Source organism: Rhinolophus hipposideros, assembly GCF_964194185.1.
Source record: "Rhinolophus hipposideros genome assembly, chromosome: 8".
Taxonomy (NCBI): Eukaryota; Metazoa; Chordata; class Mammalia; order Chiroptera; family Rhinolophidae; genus Rhinolophus; species Rhinolophus hipposideros.
Window position 1 is genome coordinate 90530225 of NC_138054.1, and position 18953 is coordinate 90549177.

At 40.0% G+C, this 18953-nt stretch overlaps 1 long non-coding RNA gene across 1 annotated transcript; it reads right to left on the reverse strand.

Moving 5' to 3' along the window:
- Positions 1–6134: 6134 nt before the first annotated feature.
- LOC308501192 lies at positions 6135–18201 on the reverse strand. Its single transcript, XR_013993850.1, has 3 exons — positions 18039–18201; positions 11252–11311; positions 6135–6278 (listed from the first exon to the last, which is right to left on the reverse strand). It is a non-coding gene; the product is annotated as an uncharacterized lncRNA (long non-coding RNA).
- Positions 18202–18953: the final 752 nt, after the last annotated feature.

The following is an 18953-nucleotide window of genomic DNA, read 5'->3' on the forward strand; positions in this document are numbered from 1 at the left end:
AGTAATTAGATAAATTGCATTTCATGTAATTTTACTTAGGTATGGCTAGAAGTAGAGTAACACTTTACAATTTTTTTCAAAAAGCTTACTATAAAAATAAGTTCCTTACATAATAAAGCAAGCATCAAACAAGTACAACGGTTCTATTAGTTCTAAAACGGAATCCAGAGTATTTGTGAGTTCCCGCCAAGATGGCAAAGTAAACACTGTGCTTACTTCCTCTCATGACCATATCAAAATTACAACTAAACGACAAAACAACCGCCATTAAGAATTCCCTGAAGTCTCCTGAACTGAAGCCCTACAACTAAGGACCTTCAGAAGAAGCCACCTCGGGACTGGTAGGAGGAGCAGAGATGCAGAACCAGCTGGTCCCACACCCACGTGTGACCATTAAAAATCGGGAGGTATATCTCAGCTACAGAGGTACTCCCCTCCCCTCAAAGGAGCAAGGAGTCCCAGTGCCACACCAGGCTCCCAGCCCAGGGTTCCAGTGTCCTAGAGAGAGGTCCCCATAATTTCTGGTTGTGAAAACCAGCAGAGATTGTGGCTGAGTGAGACGGAGGGCGGCTGGAGCTCCAGGCGCTCCTCCTAAAGGGACTGTGCACGGACTTATTCTCTGATGGACGTACTCACCGACGGAATCACTGGCTTTGAGCTCCAATGCTGGGGCAGCAGCTGGAGAGGAGACAGGGACATATGGGGATTGGAATGGTGGGGGTACTGAGGTATCTGGCTTCAGGAAGAGGGTGGGAGGGGCAGTGTCATCCCGGAAGGAGGAGCTGGTGGAAGTTTCTTTGTTGAGCCCTCCCCCATCCCTGAATCTCTGTTAAGCTGGCCCCGCCCTGGTGATTCTGAGACCACACCCCTGCCCAACTTTCAGGTACCTTCAAGCCACTTCCAGTGACTTTTTCATACAAACCACCTACCTTGGCTCATGCTGCAGACTTTGCCAGGGTTTCTCAAAGTTTCATGGAACCCAGATGAGCAGCATCTGCTTGAGCATGTCCTGTACCTTGGGCTGAGCAGCCCCAAGCCCAGCATTAGCGGCAACCGGCCTTGGTTTGCAGCTTGGCCCCTTCAGGCACTTACAAGCACTGCACAGGTGGCTGCCATCTGCAGGATTGCTTTGCGGGGCCTACCAGGTGGCCCTGGCTGGGGCACGAGCTGTGGTCGAATTTGACATCCCAGGTGACCCTGGGGCTGGCATGCCCAGTGGCCAGCTTCAAAACAAACTGGAGCACCCAGCCACTCCAAGGACGACACACCCAAGGGGCAGACTGGACAGGTACCAGAGCCCTGCTGAGGCAGATCCTGCTCTGTAGGGTCAGCCCCTGCACCACAGCTCCTCCACTGTAGTCAAGGCCAGTCCTCAGAACCAGTGAGCCCAAGGGTCAGTCCCTCCCACTGATGAGCAAATAGCAACCAAGGCTCAACTACTACAGGAGGGCACACACAGCCCACACAAGGGACACACCTGGAGTACATGGCTCAGGTGACCAGGAAAACTGCCACTGAGCCCCACAGCACACCTACTACATAAGGCCACTTACTAAGACCGGGAGACACAGCAGTCCTACCTAATGCATAGAAACAAACACAGAAAAGCAACCAAAATGGGGAGACAAAGAAATATATCCCAAATAAGAGAACAGAACAAAGCTCCACAAAAATAAACAAAATGGAGACAAGCAATCCACCAGACGCAGAGTTCCAAACACTGTTTATAAGGATGCTCACTGATCTCAGGAAGAACCTCAACAAAGAGATAGGAAAACAGAAAAGTGGAGATAGAAAACAGAAAAAAGAACACAATAACAAAAATGAAGAATACATTACAGGGAATCAACAGGAGTTTAGATGAAGCAGAGGATCAAAGCAGCAAGTTAGAAGATAAGGTAGCAGAAAACACCCAATCAGAACAGCAAAGAGAAAAAAGAATTCAAGAAAAAAATGAGAATGTAAGGGGCCTCCGGAACAACATCAAACATACCAACATTCACATTATAGGGGTACCAGCAGGAGAAGAGAGAAAGCAAGGAATTGAAAACCTATTTGAAGAAATAATGATGGAAAACTTCCCTAATCTGGCAAAGGAAACAGATATATAAAAGCCCAGGAAGCGCAGAGAGTTCCAAACAAGATGAACCAAACAGACCCACACCAAGACACATTATAATTAAAACGCCAAAGGTTAAATACAAAGAGAGAATCCTAAAAGCAGCAAGAGAAAAGCAGTTAGTTACCTACAAGGGAGTTCCCATAAGACTGGCAGCTGATTTCTCAACAGAAATTTTGCAGGCCAGAAAAGATGGGCACAAAATATTCAACATGGTGAAAAGCAAGGACCTACAAAGATTACTTTACCCAGCAAAGCTATCATTTAGAATGAAAAAATAGATTAAGAGCTTCCCAGACAAGAAAAAGCTAAAGGAGTTCATCACCACCAAACCAGTATTATGTGGAATCCTAGAGGGATTTCTTTAAGATAAAAAAAATCAAAACTATGAATAAGAAAACGGCAGTAACTACATACCTATGAACAATTACTTTTAATGTAATTGGATTAAATGTTCCAATCAAAATATGGGGGGGCTGAATGGATAATAAAACAAGACCCTTACATATGCTGCCTACAAGACACTCAGAAGAGATCGAAAGACACACAGACTTAGTGCTGCTTGGAGACTGCTGTGCACTGCTGTTCCCTCTGCCTGGAATGTTCATTCTTCCCCAAATATCCCTCTAGTTTATTCTCTAAGGAGCACTCTTCCCAATGAGCACAAAAACCTCATTCCAGAATGAACTCCCAATTTGGATGCACTTTCCTGCCTGTCTCTTACATTTTCTTTCAAAATGATAATTACATATTACTCTTGGAGAGAGCTTTAGAGCTTACAAAGTGATTTTGCATATAGAATTTCATTTGATTCTCACAACCATCCTAGGGAAAGAGGCCTCACAGGTGTTATAATTCCCACTTCACAAGCGATGAAAACAGGGCTCATAAGGTTAAATGAAACTGTGCAATTTCACACAACTGATAAGAGGAGAGCTGATTTTAGATTTCTGGTCTACTACCCTTTCCATGAAATCACAAATTTCTTATTTATTTTACATTCCCGGTTTATCAGTCTCAATACTCTTTCCCTCCTTCCCGACCAGTTCCTTCTCTTATCTAGTTTCTTCCCTTGGGGCAGGCACTGTATATAGACTAGAGAACTTAAGAAGCCCATGAGCTAAGGGTGGGAACATTTACAGACTGATACACAGTGAACAAAATATCAGTTAGTGCTGAAGGGGACCAAAGTTTTGCCACCCTAGAGTTGGCAAAACTTTTTGGGATCTTAATTTTTAAGCTGCTTATTAAGAAACAAAAGAATCAGAAAGAACCTTGGACCCTCCGCACTTTCCTGCCTCAGAGATTCAGAGGGGAAAACCTATTCCAGGAAGGGAATCTTGGATGTTCCCCGTAGCAGCCTGAATTGAATCGAGTCAGATGGATGGGAGGACGTCAAACAGGGGTCTGTTTACTAGATTGCACCCTGTGATTCATTGTTTCTGGCTGCCCAGCAAAAATTTACCTGCCATGTGTGTTTGGCCTTCCTCGACAAGCTGCAAATCACCCATTCTCACTTTTGAAATCTAAGATCTCCCCTTCCCCCTTTCTCCTTTGTCCAAAATGTCATATGTACCCAATATTGCCTCCCTGTCTTTGGAACTTTCTTGCCTATGTGAATTCCCCATTGCATATATTAAAATTTGATTTTCTCCTGTGAATCTGTTTCTGTTAATTTGATTATTAGCCCAGCTAGAAGAACTTAGAAGGTGGAAGAAAAAGTGTTATTTTTTTTAGCCGCCACCCCCAATGCTTAGTAGGTGAACTCCTAAAGAAACCAATGCAAAATAAACCTATACAGGGCTCACCGTGGATTAATTAAGAACTTTCCAACTGACTTTTGATGATGATTTTGAAGGAAGGGGAGAGGTAAAGAATGACAGGAATGAAGAGTGCAATTTACTCCTTTTTATCAGGCCTGGAACAACATGTACTCCTACAATTTAGGAGGGTTTTTTTTAACCACTTAGTCACAGGTTAAGTGAAGCAACCACCAAAAAAAAAAACAAAAAACACTGCAAGTAGAAACCCCCACACACATGCCGGTCATCAGAGAAATAAACAAATGAATCTCAAACTATGAAAAGTAAGAAAATGAAATCATCTGAAAGTAAAAACGACAACTTCAATATCACTTTACCAAAAAGTTCATCTCACAATAAGTGTGAAGGAAATAAATAGCTCTGAGTCAAGAAAGGCGAACACTCAAACATGTGTGGACTATTTCGCCACGTTTCCAGATTTATTCCCAGTGTGCGTGGGTGCACTGTGGCACGAGGCCTTAGCTTTGGTTATCGGGCTGTGATTATGTGTGATCTTAGGAATTCAGAGATGCCATCCTGGACTCACAGGGTTAGGTCTGTTCCAGCCACTGCAAGGCCCCACCTGACTTTCTTATGCTAGAAAGGTTTAGGATTCATGTTCTACAAAGTCACCCTCCCAGAGCACAGCCAGATCTAAAGCACTTTTTCTCTTAAACAAAGGAGCAGCCATTCCCAAAGCCCAGTCTAACCTGAAATACCAGATTTCCTAATGAGCAGTCGCTCAGAGGCCTGTCCCAGCTCCCCAACTATGTTTAACTCCTTCCTTCCCTCTCTCTGGTCTCCAGAATTCCACCTTCCAATACCATGAAGGTTATTTGAATTTTAAAAATATATATTACTATTTCTGGTGAAAATCCTCATGTCTAAATACTTTCTAGATATAAGTATGCATAATATCCCTTTTTACATCCATAATCATTCCAGAAAGTACCTAAAAAGAAAACTGTAGGAGGTAATAGAGACACCAAATCATTACAAAGTTGTATATTAATCTTTCTAATTCATAGACCTTTTTGGATAAAAAGAGGAAGGAAATTAATAGTTCTGGTCATTTTTCAAACTATATCACCATGAAATTTGGTCCACAAACAATATGTACCAGATGTCTCTTCAGTTATCTAAAGTCTGTCTATTATTCATTGAACTCCACACTCCCACCAGTCAACGAAAACATTGAGTTCCAGACTGAGTTTCTTTGATATAAATTGTTGTCCTTTTTAAAAATCAGTCTTTAGATTCTGGAGTCTTGTGATTCTTCTTAATCATACTTAATACATTAATATCTAACAGGTTTTTTTTCCTCTTGTGTTTAATGTATGTAGATTTTTTAAAACATTAGGTATGAAAAGTTTTAGTTATTAAAATTCCTGTGATCTGAAAAATAGTGACATCTGAAACATAAATCTTGTATTAAAAACTAATAAAGAAATGCAAGTGAGAGTGCAGGTTTTCCTCCCCTACAAGAGCAAGACATAAGATAGACAGTCCCCATTTCCCCTTTCTCCTTCTCCTTTTTGCCTAAGAAGTTAAGAAAGATAAATAAGACAAACACTCACTGATAGCAAAAGTATGGAGGAAACAAATGCTGTTGATAAGGGTGTAAATGTACACAACCTGTTTGGAAAGTACAGTAGCAATTAGTACCCAAAGATTTCATCGGTTATTTCCTTTAATCTGATAATTCTGCTTTGATCAGTATGGTCTAAGGAAGTCATTAAAGATGCACAAAACTTTGGGGTAAAGGAAGTTCATTTCAACATCATTTAGAATGGTGACAATTGGACTCCACCATGGGAAAACTGGAAAATTCAACTGTAATTCCCTGGTGACGATGGTCAAGGAACCAGGCTCCAGAATCTTTCCGTCTCAGTCTGGGTCTGCCGTGTACGTGAACATGACTTCACATGAGCAATGGATTCTTCAGCAACCCAGCAAATGAGTTTAATAAATGATAGATTATCTACCAATAACTAAAATTACTAAAATTCAAGAACTGCATTGAACATTTCTGCCCAAGGGTATAAAAGCCCTTTCAGTTTTTCATTTTCCTGAGTAAAACTCTACCAACGAATAACAATTTGTTACAATTGATTTTTAACCTTATCCCCTTCTTTATCTTACAAATGAATTCAGCAATAACAAAAATCATGAAGTTTTAAAGCATTTTCTCAAATAAAATCAATGAAACTCACATCATGGCTTCTTCATGGAATGAACAAATCGCTCAGTCAACGTCAGCTGGTCACAGCCAGTGTTCCAAGAGCTTTCTGTGCACTGATTCACTGACTCTTTGCTGAAGTACATACAGCTGTGATCCTCATACTCAGATGAACGACCTGAAAGTACACATTGCGTGAGCAATGTGCCCAGACAACGCAGCTAGGAAATGGCAAAGCCCAATTTGAAACGCAGGCAGTTGGCATCAGAGCCCAAGGTCTCAACCATGGTGCCACACCGCTATTAAAATACAATTATTAGATACAAATGTAATAATTAAAGCTTAAGTAACCTAGATTGATATTGAAAATGCACTGAGATTTTGGTCAAATCGAGTTTATCAAGGAGGTGATGGAGCCTCGGGGAAGGCAGGCAGGCAGGCAGGCTGATGAAGAACATTCCAGGCCCCGTGTGACCCAGAGGTCAGACCTAGGACTAAGTGGCTGTCCCTGAGGCTCAAATACCAGCGATGATGCAGAAGGGAGGGTGGGCAAGAGTTCAAAGGTGAGGCCTCTGTGTTTCATCTTGTCCTTACCCTTATTTTGTGTCTATGTTTTATCTTGTCCTTTTTTGTTTCTTCCCATGAGAAATGAAGATGGAAGGAGGTTAAGTGGGAATCAGGTGACGAGCTATATGTTTTGGAAAACACCATCAGTAGTTTGGATTGGCAGTAGTGTAGATTGGAGAATGGAAGCTCCTGGGCTCAAGGAGACCAGTAAAAGGCAAGAGATAAAGTAGCTGCAGGGCAGTGGGATTGGAGAGGAAGGGACAGATTAAGAGCTTCATTTGGCAGATAGAATTCAGGCTAGGATCACCAATTAGATGTGAGGGATTAAAGGAACAGTGACGAGCAGATAATTGACTACATTACTTAATTCCTAAACATAAGAGGTACCACACTAAGTAAACTAGGTTTTGGCAGACCACTTAAATTTCAAAGAGGAAAATTCACTTTTTTCCTTCCTTCTATTTTCCCTCCTTATAATAACATCCTGAGTCACATTTATTCTGTTTTCTTTTTTAATTACTAAATTGCCTCATAACAAACAAAAGACAGAATTTGTTTCTCAACCATCTTTCCATAATTAAACTTCTTTTGAATTTGTTAAGGACCCAAGAACTCAACTGAATACAGACAATTCCTGGTAACCTTGTTTTTGAAAACACAAAAATCATTTTTAAAGGATAGACCTGATTCTGATTTAGAAATTCAAATACCATAAAAAAAAAAAAGTCTTCACTTTACCCTTATCCAACTTTATCCTTTAAGTGATCATTTCAATTTTATAAAATACACTTAAACGTATACAATTATAAATGCATGTTCTGGAGGATAAACGACCAGGTGGACTATCTTAGTCAATAGTAAATGTGCGTTTGTCTTATCAAAACGGCGATTCAATTCTAACTCAGGATAGCAAGTTGTCAAAATAATTTTCAAAGACATCCTATTAAGAACCAATAAATACACACTTAAATTAAATAATAGAAGCCTTGGAAACTCCTGAAAACACTAAAAAACAATTATCCCCACAGAACCCGAAAGCGGCATCTGAAAACCCCATACTAGAAACAGTACGATGACACACCAGAGAGGCATGTAACGCATGTACTGTTCTCAACGGCAGAACTCAGATCTCTGCTAAAGCTGCATGTCCCGACCTCCCTGGCGAGGAGGCTGAATTACAGGCTAATTACACCCAGAGAAGAAGGCTTTGTCTCTCTCTATTCCCAGGAGATTCCAAGGTAAAGCTGGAATTGTAGTTTGCTAGATGGCCGAGACTGAGCGTAGCTTTTGCACCATCTTCTGAAGTAAAAGTTAAGTATATAAAGGAAAAGCTTTAATGGAAATATAAGACATCAAAGCAATTACAAAAAAAGCTGTTTTTTGAAAAAAATGATAGAGTACATTTAAAGTGTAATCTATATCCAGTAACATTCCCTTTTGCCAATAACTGCTGTGTTAATGGGAGTAAGAAAAGGTGTTTGAAGTCAGACAGACCCCTACTATTTAGGGGCTCTGTAACCTGGGGCAAGTCTCTCAACCTGACACCTCATTTCCTTCATCTGCAAAATGGGGGTAATTATACCTACTTGTAAGAGATGGTATAAAGATTAAATAAAATAATGTGTGTAAATAAATCTACCACAATGCCTGGCACACAACCAGCTCCCATAAATGGTCATTACAATAGTTTGTCTGAAGGTTCTTTATTGACCTTGTATTTCTAAAAAATGAATTATTAGGGATTTTCCCCCCTTTTAGCACCAGGTGAGGCAAAGTAGATTCTTCTCCTTCTGCCTGTCCAATACTACCTCATCTTATAATTTGAATCATAGCAAAAGCAAAAAACCCTGAGTGCCTACTGTATTCAGACAGTATAGTGCTAAGTGCTATGGAAACACAAGAGAAGAGAAGGGATGGCGTCTGCCATCAGAGGTCCTGCAATACAAGCAAGGAGGTGAGACCTCCATAGATGAAACAACTAGAATAAAGCATATATATGTTATATATGTCACATATGTGTCATATACATGTCATATGTGCGTCATATATGTGTGTGTCGTATATATGTATTATGTATATATGGTACAGGGTGAGATTACATGACACCAACTGAATTACCAGGATGAATCACTCACAAGTGGGAAAAACAGATATGGGTTAGAGCAGTGATTCTCAAACTCTCGATGGCGAGGATCACTTTTAATTTTCAATCCATCGTGAACCAACAAGTGATCCTACTGCCCAGACAGCAGCACAGCTCATGGTATATCCACTCATCATGTCAGTTCAGCTGCACCCAGAGTTATGCCCTGTCCACATACTCACTCGTGAACCATGTGCCTGGATTTTTGGGTAATGCTAAATTGCCCAAAAGTCTCTAAATGCTTACTCTTAATACCTCTACTCATCTTGTTGCAGACCAGTAACAAACAGCTTTTGAACTAATTTTGAACTAGTAGTCAATGGATTACTCTCTGAGTAATCCTAAAGATTACTCAGACCTAAAGAGGTAGGTTTAGATTGTTCGAGGGGCTTCCAGAACGAGGAGTGGACGATGGACAAAGCAAGGGTCTAGATGCTGGAATAAGCTCTGCATGAACTGGGATAATTATTTTTATCAGAAATGGAACAAACCAGTAGAATTTGAAGCAGGGTATAGATATATCTATAGGGATAGGTATAGACATACCTGCTTTTCAAAATGCAAGGGAACAAGTCTTTCAGTAGGCATCCCAAAAGCAATAGTAAGGAGAAGATCTCAGTGAAGTTTTCCAAACCCACTGCCTATTGGCTGCTGAGGACTAGAATCCAGAAGTACACTCCTCGGTCAGAACAGTCAACATTTCCTATGTCTGTGCACACATCTCAGGACTCCTGTTCGTCATCAAAGGGAAGGACGCAGGAACGAGTTCAGAGTTTGGGTCAAGCTCTGCCTGTCATGAACAAATGAGCTCAGGCTCTTGAGCCCCACCACTGGGGTCCAACCCTGACCTCTCGTTGACCATCTATGCCACCTGGGGCAAGTATCTTCAACTCCCTTTGCTTCCAATTCCTCAACTGGAACATGGGGACAACTACAGCATGTTCCTCAAAGGGTTGTTGTGAGGACTGAATGAGTAACACGTGTAAATCCTTTAGAACAGTGCCTGGTACACGGCAAGTGTTAGTAAGTACTACTACTGCTACTACTACTACTACTACTACTACTGCTACTACTGCTGCTACTACTGCTGCTACTACTGTTACTACTGCTGCTGCTACTACTGCTACTACTGCTGCTACTACTACTGCTACTACTACTGCTACTACTGCTGCTACTACTGCTGCTACTACTGCTGCTACTACTGTTACTACTGCTGCTGCTACTACTGCTACTACTGTTACTGCTATTACTACTACTGCTACTGCTACTGCTGCTGCTGCTACTACTGCCACTACTACTGCTACTACTGCTGCTACTACTGCTACTACTGCCACTACTACTGTTACTGCTGCTGCTGCTGCTGCTGCTATTACTACTGCTGCTGCTATTGCTACTACTGTTACTACTGCTGCTACTACTACTGCTACTACTACTGCTACTACTACTGCTACTACTACTACTACTGCTACTACTGCTGCTACTACTACTGCTACTACTGTTACTACTGCTGCTACTACTACTGCTACTACTACTGCTACTACTACTGCTACTACTACTACTACTACTGCTACTACTGCTGCTACTACTGCTGCTACTACTGTTACTGCTGCTGCTGCTGCTGCTGCTGCTGCTATTACTACTGCTGCTGCTATTGCTACTGCTGCTGCTATTGCTACTACTGTTACTACTGCTGCTACTACTACTGCTACTACTACTGCTACTACTGCTGCTACTACTGCTGCTACTACTGTTACTACTGCTGCTGCTACTACTGCTACTACTGTTACTGCTATTACTACTACTGCTACTACTGTTACTGCTATTACTACTACTGCTACTACTGCTGCTGCTACTACTGCCACTACTACTGCTACTACTGCTGCTACTACTGTTACTGCTGCTGCTGCTGCTGCTGCTGCTGCTGCTGCTGCTGCTACTACCACTAGACTTTTCTCTCCAGCAGGTCATCCCCCAGGCCAAGTTCAGAGGTGTTTAAGAAGTCCTAATCCAATACTGTCGAAATTGGACAATGAACCCATGGTATTCAAAAGCCCCGGGTCTGAGCAAAGCCCTTGGGAAGTACTCTTTCCTTGGCCCCCTTTTCCAAGTTAGTTGCTACTCAGACCTTTCAAAGCCCCGTTCAAATGTCATATCCTCAAGTAAGCTGTACGCATCAGGAATTGGTTTGACTGTGTGTAGTAGAAACCCATCTCCTGTGGCTTAGTCAGAAAGGGGCTCATTGTCACCAACGAACAAGAAGCAGGGCCAGAAAATCCAGGCCAGGTGCAATAGGTCCTAGATGTCAGAATGCCCTGGGCTCTAGCATTGTCAGCACAGGACTTCAATCCTCAGTCACTCCAGGGACATCTCCTAGCGGCAGGAAGTGGAAGGAAGAGCTGAGGACAGAAAGGTGGTGCCTATAGCAAGAAAACAACACTCACCCAGCACTCCGTCTGCTTCTCCCATCTCTCTGGTTAAGCCTGGGTCATCACTGGACATCCCTAGGTGCAAGGGGGGTACAAAAATAGAGTTTTTTAAGGTGGCTACCCTGCTGATCCAAATAAAATCGGGGTTCTGTTGGTAACAAAAAAGGAACAAATGATTATTGGGAGGCAACCAGCAAAGCTTTCCTTGACCCCTAAGACTAGCTCAGGTTCCACTGTAAGGTAATTTCATAGCATTGTATACTCACTCTTCCTTTGTGTGTCACTTACATGTAAGTTGTAATTCAATAATTTCTCATGTAAATAATTTTTAATACCTATCTCACAATAGAACATAAGCTTTGGGAAAGTAGGAACTGTGTCTCTCCAGCTCGGCTCACCCCAGGACCCCAGTGCCTAGTATATAGTAATATGCAGAAAATAAATAGGTGCAAAATCAGTAAACAAACCACTTAATAAAAGCTCCTTGATATACTTATTAACTGTAGGCAATTTTCACTTTTTTCTGGTTTAAGCTCAGACTAGAAATATTTACATGCCTTACTTATAAGGTTAATGTTATGAAGAATACGTGAGAAGAAAATCAAGAAACACTAGGAAAATATTTTGGATAAAAATTTGATACATGTGGTAAAGAGAAAAACAAAGCCTTAGTATTCATAAGGGATATGCTCTAAGGTCATGGGAATCAAGAAATGTCACATAGGGGAATGCCAGAAATATAACCATATTATTTGGTAATAAATATGGGAGGTAGGGACATATTTAGATATAGTTGCCTTTTTCTTCTTTCTTTCCTCCCAGTAAAAGAGAGACAACGTTTTTATAAACTGAATTAAACTACTCAAGGGAGCTCATTTACCAATAGAGATTATCTCCATTCATCCATTTAACCAACGCTTGTGGGAACATGCACCATAATAGATCCTAGAAGCACAACGATTATCGAACAAATATGGTCTTGACCTGCATGGCACTTATGTGCCAGTTGGGGTAGTAAGGCAACAAAATAAAGAGTAAACAGATTTACTGCTGGTGATAAAAGCTGTATGGTGCTGTGACACAGAATAACGAAAGGGAGGTCACATTTAAACCAAAAATGAGAAGACAACCATTAGAACAACCGGGGAAAGAACACCAGGTGGCCAGACGTGATGGGCAAGAGGAGAGCGGCGTGATATGGTCCCCTTCTCGGATTACATCTCCTGCTACTTGCCTTCACTCCATGGCCAACCCCACTGTTATATGAACATGCCAAACACACTCTTGCCTCAGGCCCTTTGCACGTACTGTCCTCCCACAGTCTACTTAGTAAACACTCTTCCCCTACATCTTCCTGTTCCCTCTGATTCAGATCTCTGCTCAATAAAGCAACCGGGAAACGGGTGATGCTACAATCATAGTCATTCTTGTATTAATTCAGCACCTACTTATTGAGGGCCCTCTGGGCGCCAGGCACTGTTCCTGGGGAGATAGTGGTCAGATGCACGATGAATTTCCTGCTCTCCTAGGTCCTACTTCCTAGCTGGGGAAATGGACAGTATTAAACAAACATAAAATGTGCTAAAAAAACAAACAGTGTAAGTGGCGGAGAGTGGTGAGTAGAGGTCTCTTTGAAGAAGCAAGTTCTGAGCAGAGAGTTCAGTGATCTAAGGAAGCCACAAGAAGATTAGGGGAAGGAGATGGAGGCAAAGACAAGCAAATACTTAGGTCTTAAGGCAAAACTATCTCAAAACACCACAAGAAGATAGCTCAACGAAGCTGTTAAAAATTATACAAACCTTTTAAAAATTTTTATATAAAAACACTTTAAAGAATTTTATATTAAAATTATACAAAAATTTTGTGTCCTCCAAAAAGAAATATTGAAGTCCCAGCCGCTAGTACCTTAAGATGAGATCTTATTTGGAAAAGAGGTCTTAAAGAGGTAATTAGTTAAGATGGGATCACACTGGAGTAAGGTGGGCCCTAATCCAATCTGACCGATGTCCTTATAAAAAGATCAAGCATTTGAAGATTGCGCAGAGACTGACGCAGCTGCAAGTCAAGGAACACCAACGATTGACAGCCACCAACAGAAACTGGAAAGGGCGAGGAGGGATCCTACCGGGAGTCTTAGGGAGCCTGGCCCTGCTGACACCTTGGTTTTGGACTTCTGGCCTCCAGAACTATGTGACAATAAATTTCTATTGTTTTAAGCCATGTGGTACATTATCAAGGGAACTCTAGGAAACAAACAGAGATGCCTATGAGACATCCAAGATCTGGAGTTGAGGGGAGAATTTAGGGCTGAAGATGTAAATTTGGAGATATAATTATAACACCATAAGCAAATAGACTGGACTTCACTACACAGCAAAATTCAACAATCCGTTGTCAACAGGAGTTACGTAAACATGGACTGATGTCAACTTTTAAAATAACAATGTCGTCTGCATTCTAAGACACCTGCACAAATTTACGAAGAGCAGAGCAGGTCACCATAGTATCAGATTAAATCAATGCCACAGCAAGAAGCATTAACAGATAAAATCACTGTGTAATGGTAGACCATTAAACAATAAAAACATAAAACTCATTTCATAATCTAATTAATACAATAAAAATGTCATAAATGGAGGAAATACAGCAAGTAGACATATATAATGGTAACCAGTGACCTCAATACTTACCAATGCGATATAATTAAATATCAAAGAAAGTAGTCCAGGATGATACAATAAGTAGGACAGAATTAGCAAGTATAAAAGGAGAGAACTAAAGAGTAGAACAACGAACTTCCTTTTCAAGCACACAGGTCTCTCTAATAAAAAGTTATCAAATTCTAGAATAGAATTTGGTCATATTCTTAGATCCAAACCACAATAAAAACAGAAAAAGGAACAAAAGGGAAAGTTACCTTGAAATAATGAAAACTTACAAACTATAAAACATCGAAGATGGGATAAAATTCAGAACACATTGGACCATTTTTACAGAGATAAAGATAAATTTAATACCTCAACTTATAGAATTCTGTCTTAAATTAAAAATCATTGGATTGTTTGTTTTTTTGTTCTTGAGTTGTGTGAGTTCTTTATATAGTTTGGATACTGAAGGAAACTGGACTTTGGGTGGGGAGCACACAGTATACGGATGTCAAATTATAATCTTGTACACCTGAAAATTACATGTTATTAACCAATATTACCCCCAATAAATTTAATTTTTACAATATATAAAGTAACAATTTATAAAATTAATAATCATGTGCATGAGAAAAGTCAGCCTGGGAACTCCGTCGTCACCCTGATTGCTGAGGCCCAGTGTGTTGTCCCTGGAGCTGAAGCCCCATCCGGAGGGAGCAGAGCCAGGCTTTTCATGGAGAAGCCGTTGCTCCCCTTACAGGAACTTTACTAAGTTTTCTTTTCTTTGTCTAAGAAATCCGTTAAGATGCCCATTTTAAAAGAAATCTCAGTGCATCTAAACTCCAGGTCCAAATTTGTATTCCAGGAGCCTGATAATCAAATTTAAAACTGTGTAGAATCCATTTTTAACAAACGATGATCCTCAGACTCCAGTGAGTTTAAGTGGGTGTCTGGCAACGGTGGGGATTTCCTGCCTCCTCTGTTTGATGAAATCTCTAGTTATGACATTGTTATGTCACCAAGAGGCATAGCTTGCCAAACCTCATCTTAGACATTTATGTGGGTTTTCCCGAATTCCCTTTAGCAACTTAAATCCTGGATGTTATTGCCAGCTACCAGGGAAATTAAACAGGGAATATTCAGGAAATATAAAATGACTAACAGTGAGCAGTTGCACGACTCTTTCTCATGGGCAATTTCATGGCTGGGAAACAAACTTAAGGGTACAGTGGAAACAGTAAACTGTTCGCAGACATCCTGAGGTTCAGTCTACAGACATATGGAGAAATTTCTGGTCCTGTTCCTGGAAGGTCTGAATGTTTTTGTGGGAAACGCCTCTGCCTGGGGCTTGCTCAATTATATCTTAGTAGTGATGATTAAACACAATCGGACTCGCAAGTTAGCAAAGGCCACCTTCAAAAGTTTTAGGGGTATACAATCACCTTTCTCTTAAAAAGAATGAGTTCATAATCCTCTGAAATCAGGACGAACTGTCAAAAGGATCACACTCAGACGTCCTATTCAAACGGAATATGCCACAATCATTGGAGATTGCATTATGATGTCTTTATGAAAAACAGAAAATCTAAACCATAAGTGTGGCTCTAAGTACACAGCAGGGAAAATGGTAAGAAATAACCAAGTGTGGAAGTTACTGAACAGTGGGACAGAACGACCAGAAACGAGGGAGCCCAAGAAGAAAGCGTAATTCTTAGGGAAGTGCACGGACCATATCGTCCGTCTAAGACCACATGCAAGTGGATGGAAACTGAACAACTGAGGGCCTTTAAACGCAATATACGCCTGCTTGACATGGACTAAAAAGATACATGTGACAACATGGAAAACAGGATTTTTGGGCCAGGATCCGAAACTTCTGGAATCCCCTCTGTTTTTAGGTAGAACAGGAATCAAAACATTCAGTGAAAACTTCACTTTTATAAAAGGCTTATTTTATCTTAGATATTTCTGCGATGGTTGAGTTTAGTTATTAGTTCCAATATTAGTGTGTGAATGTACCCAACATAGGGAAGTTTTGAAAGTTGAGTAGGTTCTCTCTCTGACCCTCGCCTTCTCTCTATATATATAGATACAAAATAAAATTCTTTAAACACATACTTTTTACTTATGCAAAATGCACTTATCTAAAGTAGATAAAGTTTTGTGCCTTGTAGTCCAGAACAAGGAAACATTTATCTATCTGACAGATATCTAGGTACCTGTAAATTTCCAAATTCTCTAGAAGAGAAGACATCTATCTACCATCCATTTTTTGTGACATTCTTTCTTATTTTAAACTATTTATATTAAGGTTTTTTAATCACAAAATAAGTAACACATGCTCTCTCTGTCCCTGGTCATCCTGCCACTACCAAAATGAGGGAAAACAGTCAATTTATAAAATCCTGCTTGTGTGGAAAGTCCTTTGTGCCTACTGACCCCATCTCACAAACTAATAAACTGTTTAACTCTGTTCTAGTCAAACCCTCCAGAATACACATTAGAGCCAGATGGAAATTCCACTGACTAAATTAAAACACACTAATTGGGCATCAAATTTCTCCTGAAAGTGTTCCTTCCCAGCATCACAGATGAGGTATCGTGTGGGTGTCGGATGTACGACTAAGAGGAAATTCATTCTTTCTGTACAAATAAATCATTCAGATTAACTTTACTAAACTTTCTTATTGGCTCCTGGAAATGATCAAATGGAGGATGTGGGAAATTTAACTGCTCAAGCATTCAAAAGTTTTATTCAGTGGGTGGAAACAAGGATAGTCAAAACAAGACAGCTAGATCATTTCTAGATAAGATGTGTTCCTTTGCAAAACAATCCTAGAAAATCAAAGGCTCCATCTGGGATACAGACACACAGACATCCCTACCTCCATATGGATGCATGCAAAAATGTGTGCAGTTCACATCATATGCTACACGCATTAAAGAACTGATCTTAAGACTTTCTGTTTTAACATTAATTCCTAGATGGTAGCATTACCAACACACACTGTATAAATCTAATCATACAGTGAGGGAATTCCCATCCACATATTATTCAGCTCCATGAATTTCAATGAATACAACAGTTCTCTGGCTACTGTATAGTTTTCATGATGATTCAAAGATAACTTGAACCTCCAACATTTGTTCAGAATAGCTGACCTGACCCAAATACTACTGATTATGTCTACATAGGCCTTAAAAGACTGTATTCCTTAGGTCAAGGTAAACATCAACAGTGACAAATCATGTCAATAGCGTGCACCTTGATGTGATGAAAATGGCACTTTGCCTCTCTGGTCTGCTTCCCCAGAACCAACAACATCCTAAGAAAAAATATTAGATAAATTCCAAAAGAGGGACATTCAAAATATCTGACCAGTACTCCTCAAAATTGTCAAGATTATCAAAGACAAGGAAAGTCTGAGAAACTGCCATGGTTCATTCATTTTAAGTACAATGCTAAATAGAGGGAACTAGGTACAGGGTATGTGGGAACTCTGTACTATCTTCTCAGTTTTTCTGTAAATCTAAAACTGTCCTAAAAAATAAAGTCTATTTTAAAAATCCTTACAGCTACTTTTTTAAATGTCATAGCTTCGTGACTACAACTTATTTGTAAATGGTTCAAATATATACCAATAGATAGAAACAGAGAATGATATCAATAGATAAAAATGGAGAAGGGAATAAGACAAAGGTAATAAAATGTTAACATTTGAGGACTGTGGATGAAGGTATCTGAGAATTCTTGGTACTAATCTTATAACTTTTCTGTAAGTCTGAAATTATGTCAAAATTAAAAATTTTTTAAGGCAAAAAATTGTCATAAACAAAAAGAAAAGACATATGTGAAAATGGGAAGATATTTGTAACCTATATGATAGACAATGAATCAATTCCTTAATATATAAGTCATAAGAAAAAGACAAATGTCACAATAGAAAAGATAAATGAACAAGTAACAAAAAAACAAAAATGTATAAGGGCTAGTCGACGTGTGTGTGTGTGTGTGTGTGTGTGTGTGTGTGTGTGTGTGTGTGTGTATACATATACATGTATCAATAAGAGAAACGTACATTTTCTTAAAACTGTGATCAAATTTTACCTGATAAATTTGCACTCAAAAACAAATAAAGAAAAAAACTGAAACTAACCAAAACCATCCAAAGCTGGAGAGTGTATCATTAAATGGGCACTGTACTGCTGGTGGAGGTCCCAATTGGTCCAATACTTTGGTTGCAATTTGGCAAGAGAAAAGCCTTTTAAAGATGTTCAGTCCCTTTGACTCAGCATTTCCTTCACTTGATAGAATTTATCCTGAGGAAATAAGCAGAGAAGTGGAAAATTACATACAAGGCAGTTCATTATAACATTATTTATAATAATATGAGGTATGATTTAAAAATACCGTGAATATTGACATTAAAAAAATTTAATACAGTAAAAAGCACATTGCCATTAATTCCCCTCAAAATACTCCCCCTTGTTTCAAACACACTTATCCCATCGTTCTTGCCACTTTCTGAAGCAGTTCTGGAAGTCCTCTTTTGTGAGTATCTTTAGTTGTGCTGTCATGGCTGCCTCGATGTCTTGAATCATTTTGACTTTGGGGAAGAGCCAGAAGTTTCACGATGACAGATCTGGTGAATAAGGTAGATGAAGACACTGTAATGTGTTTATTTGACAGAAATTTCTGTACCAGAAGTGATGTGTGACATGGCGCCTTTCCGTTATGATCAGAAACTATGGTGAATGCTGCTGAGTGCCATCCAATGGAAAGGCAGGGATCTTCAATACGGGAAGCAGCGCATCGAACCTTAATAACAGTGTGTGACAAGTTTTAACTTGTTCAGTGCAGTCAGTTGGGTGTGAGCTACGGTTGAGAGAAGGTGTGTTTTAAAATGTGCTGTAAATCATCCTCCATCATGACAATTCTCCATGTCACACATCACTTCTGGTATTTTTGTCAAATAAAAACATTATGGTGTGTTCTCATCAGAAAACACCTTATTCTCACCTTATTCACCAGATCTGGCACCGTAAGACTTCTGGCTCTTCCCCAAAGTCAA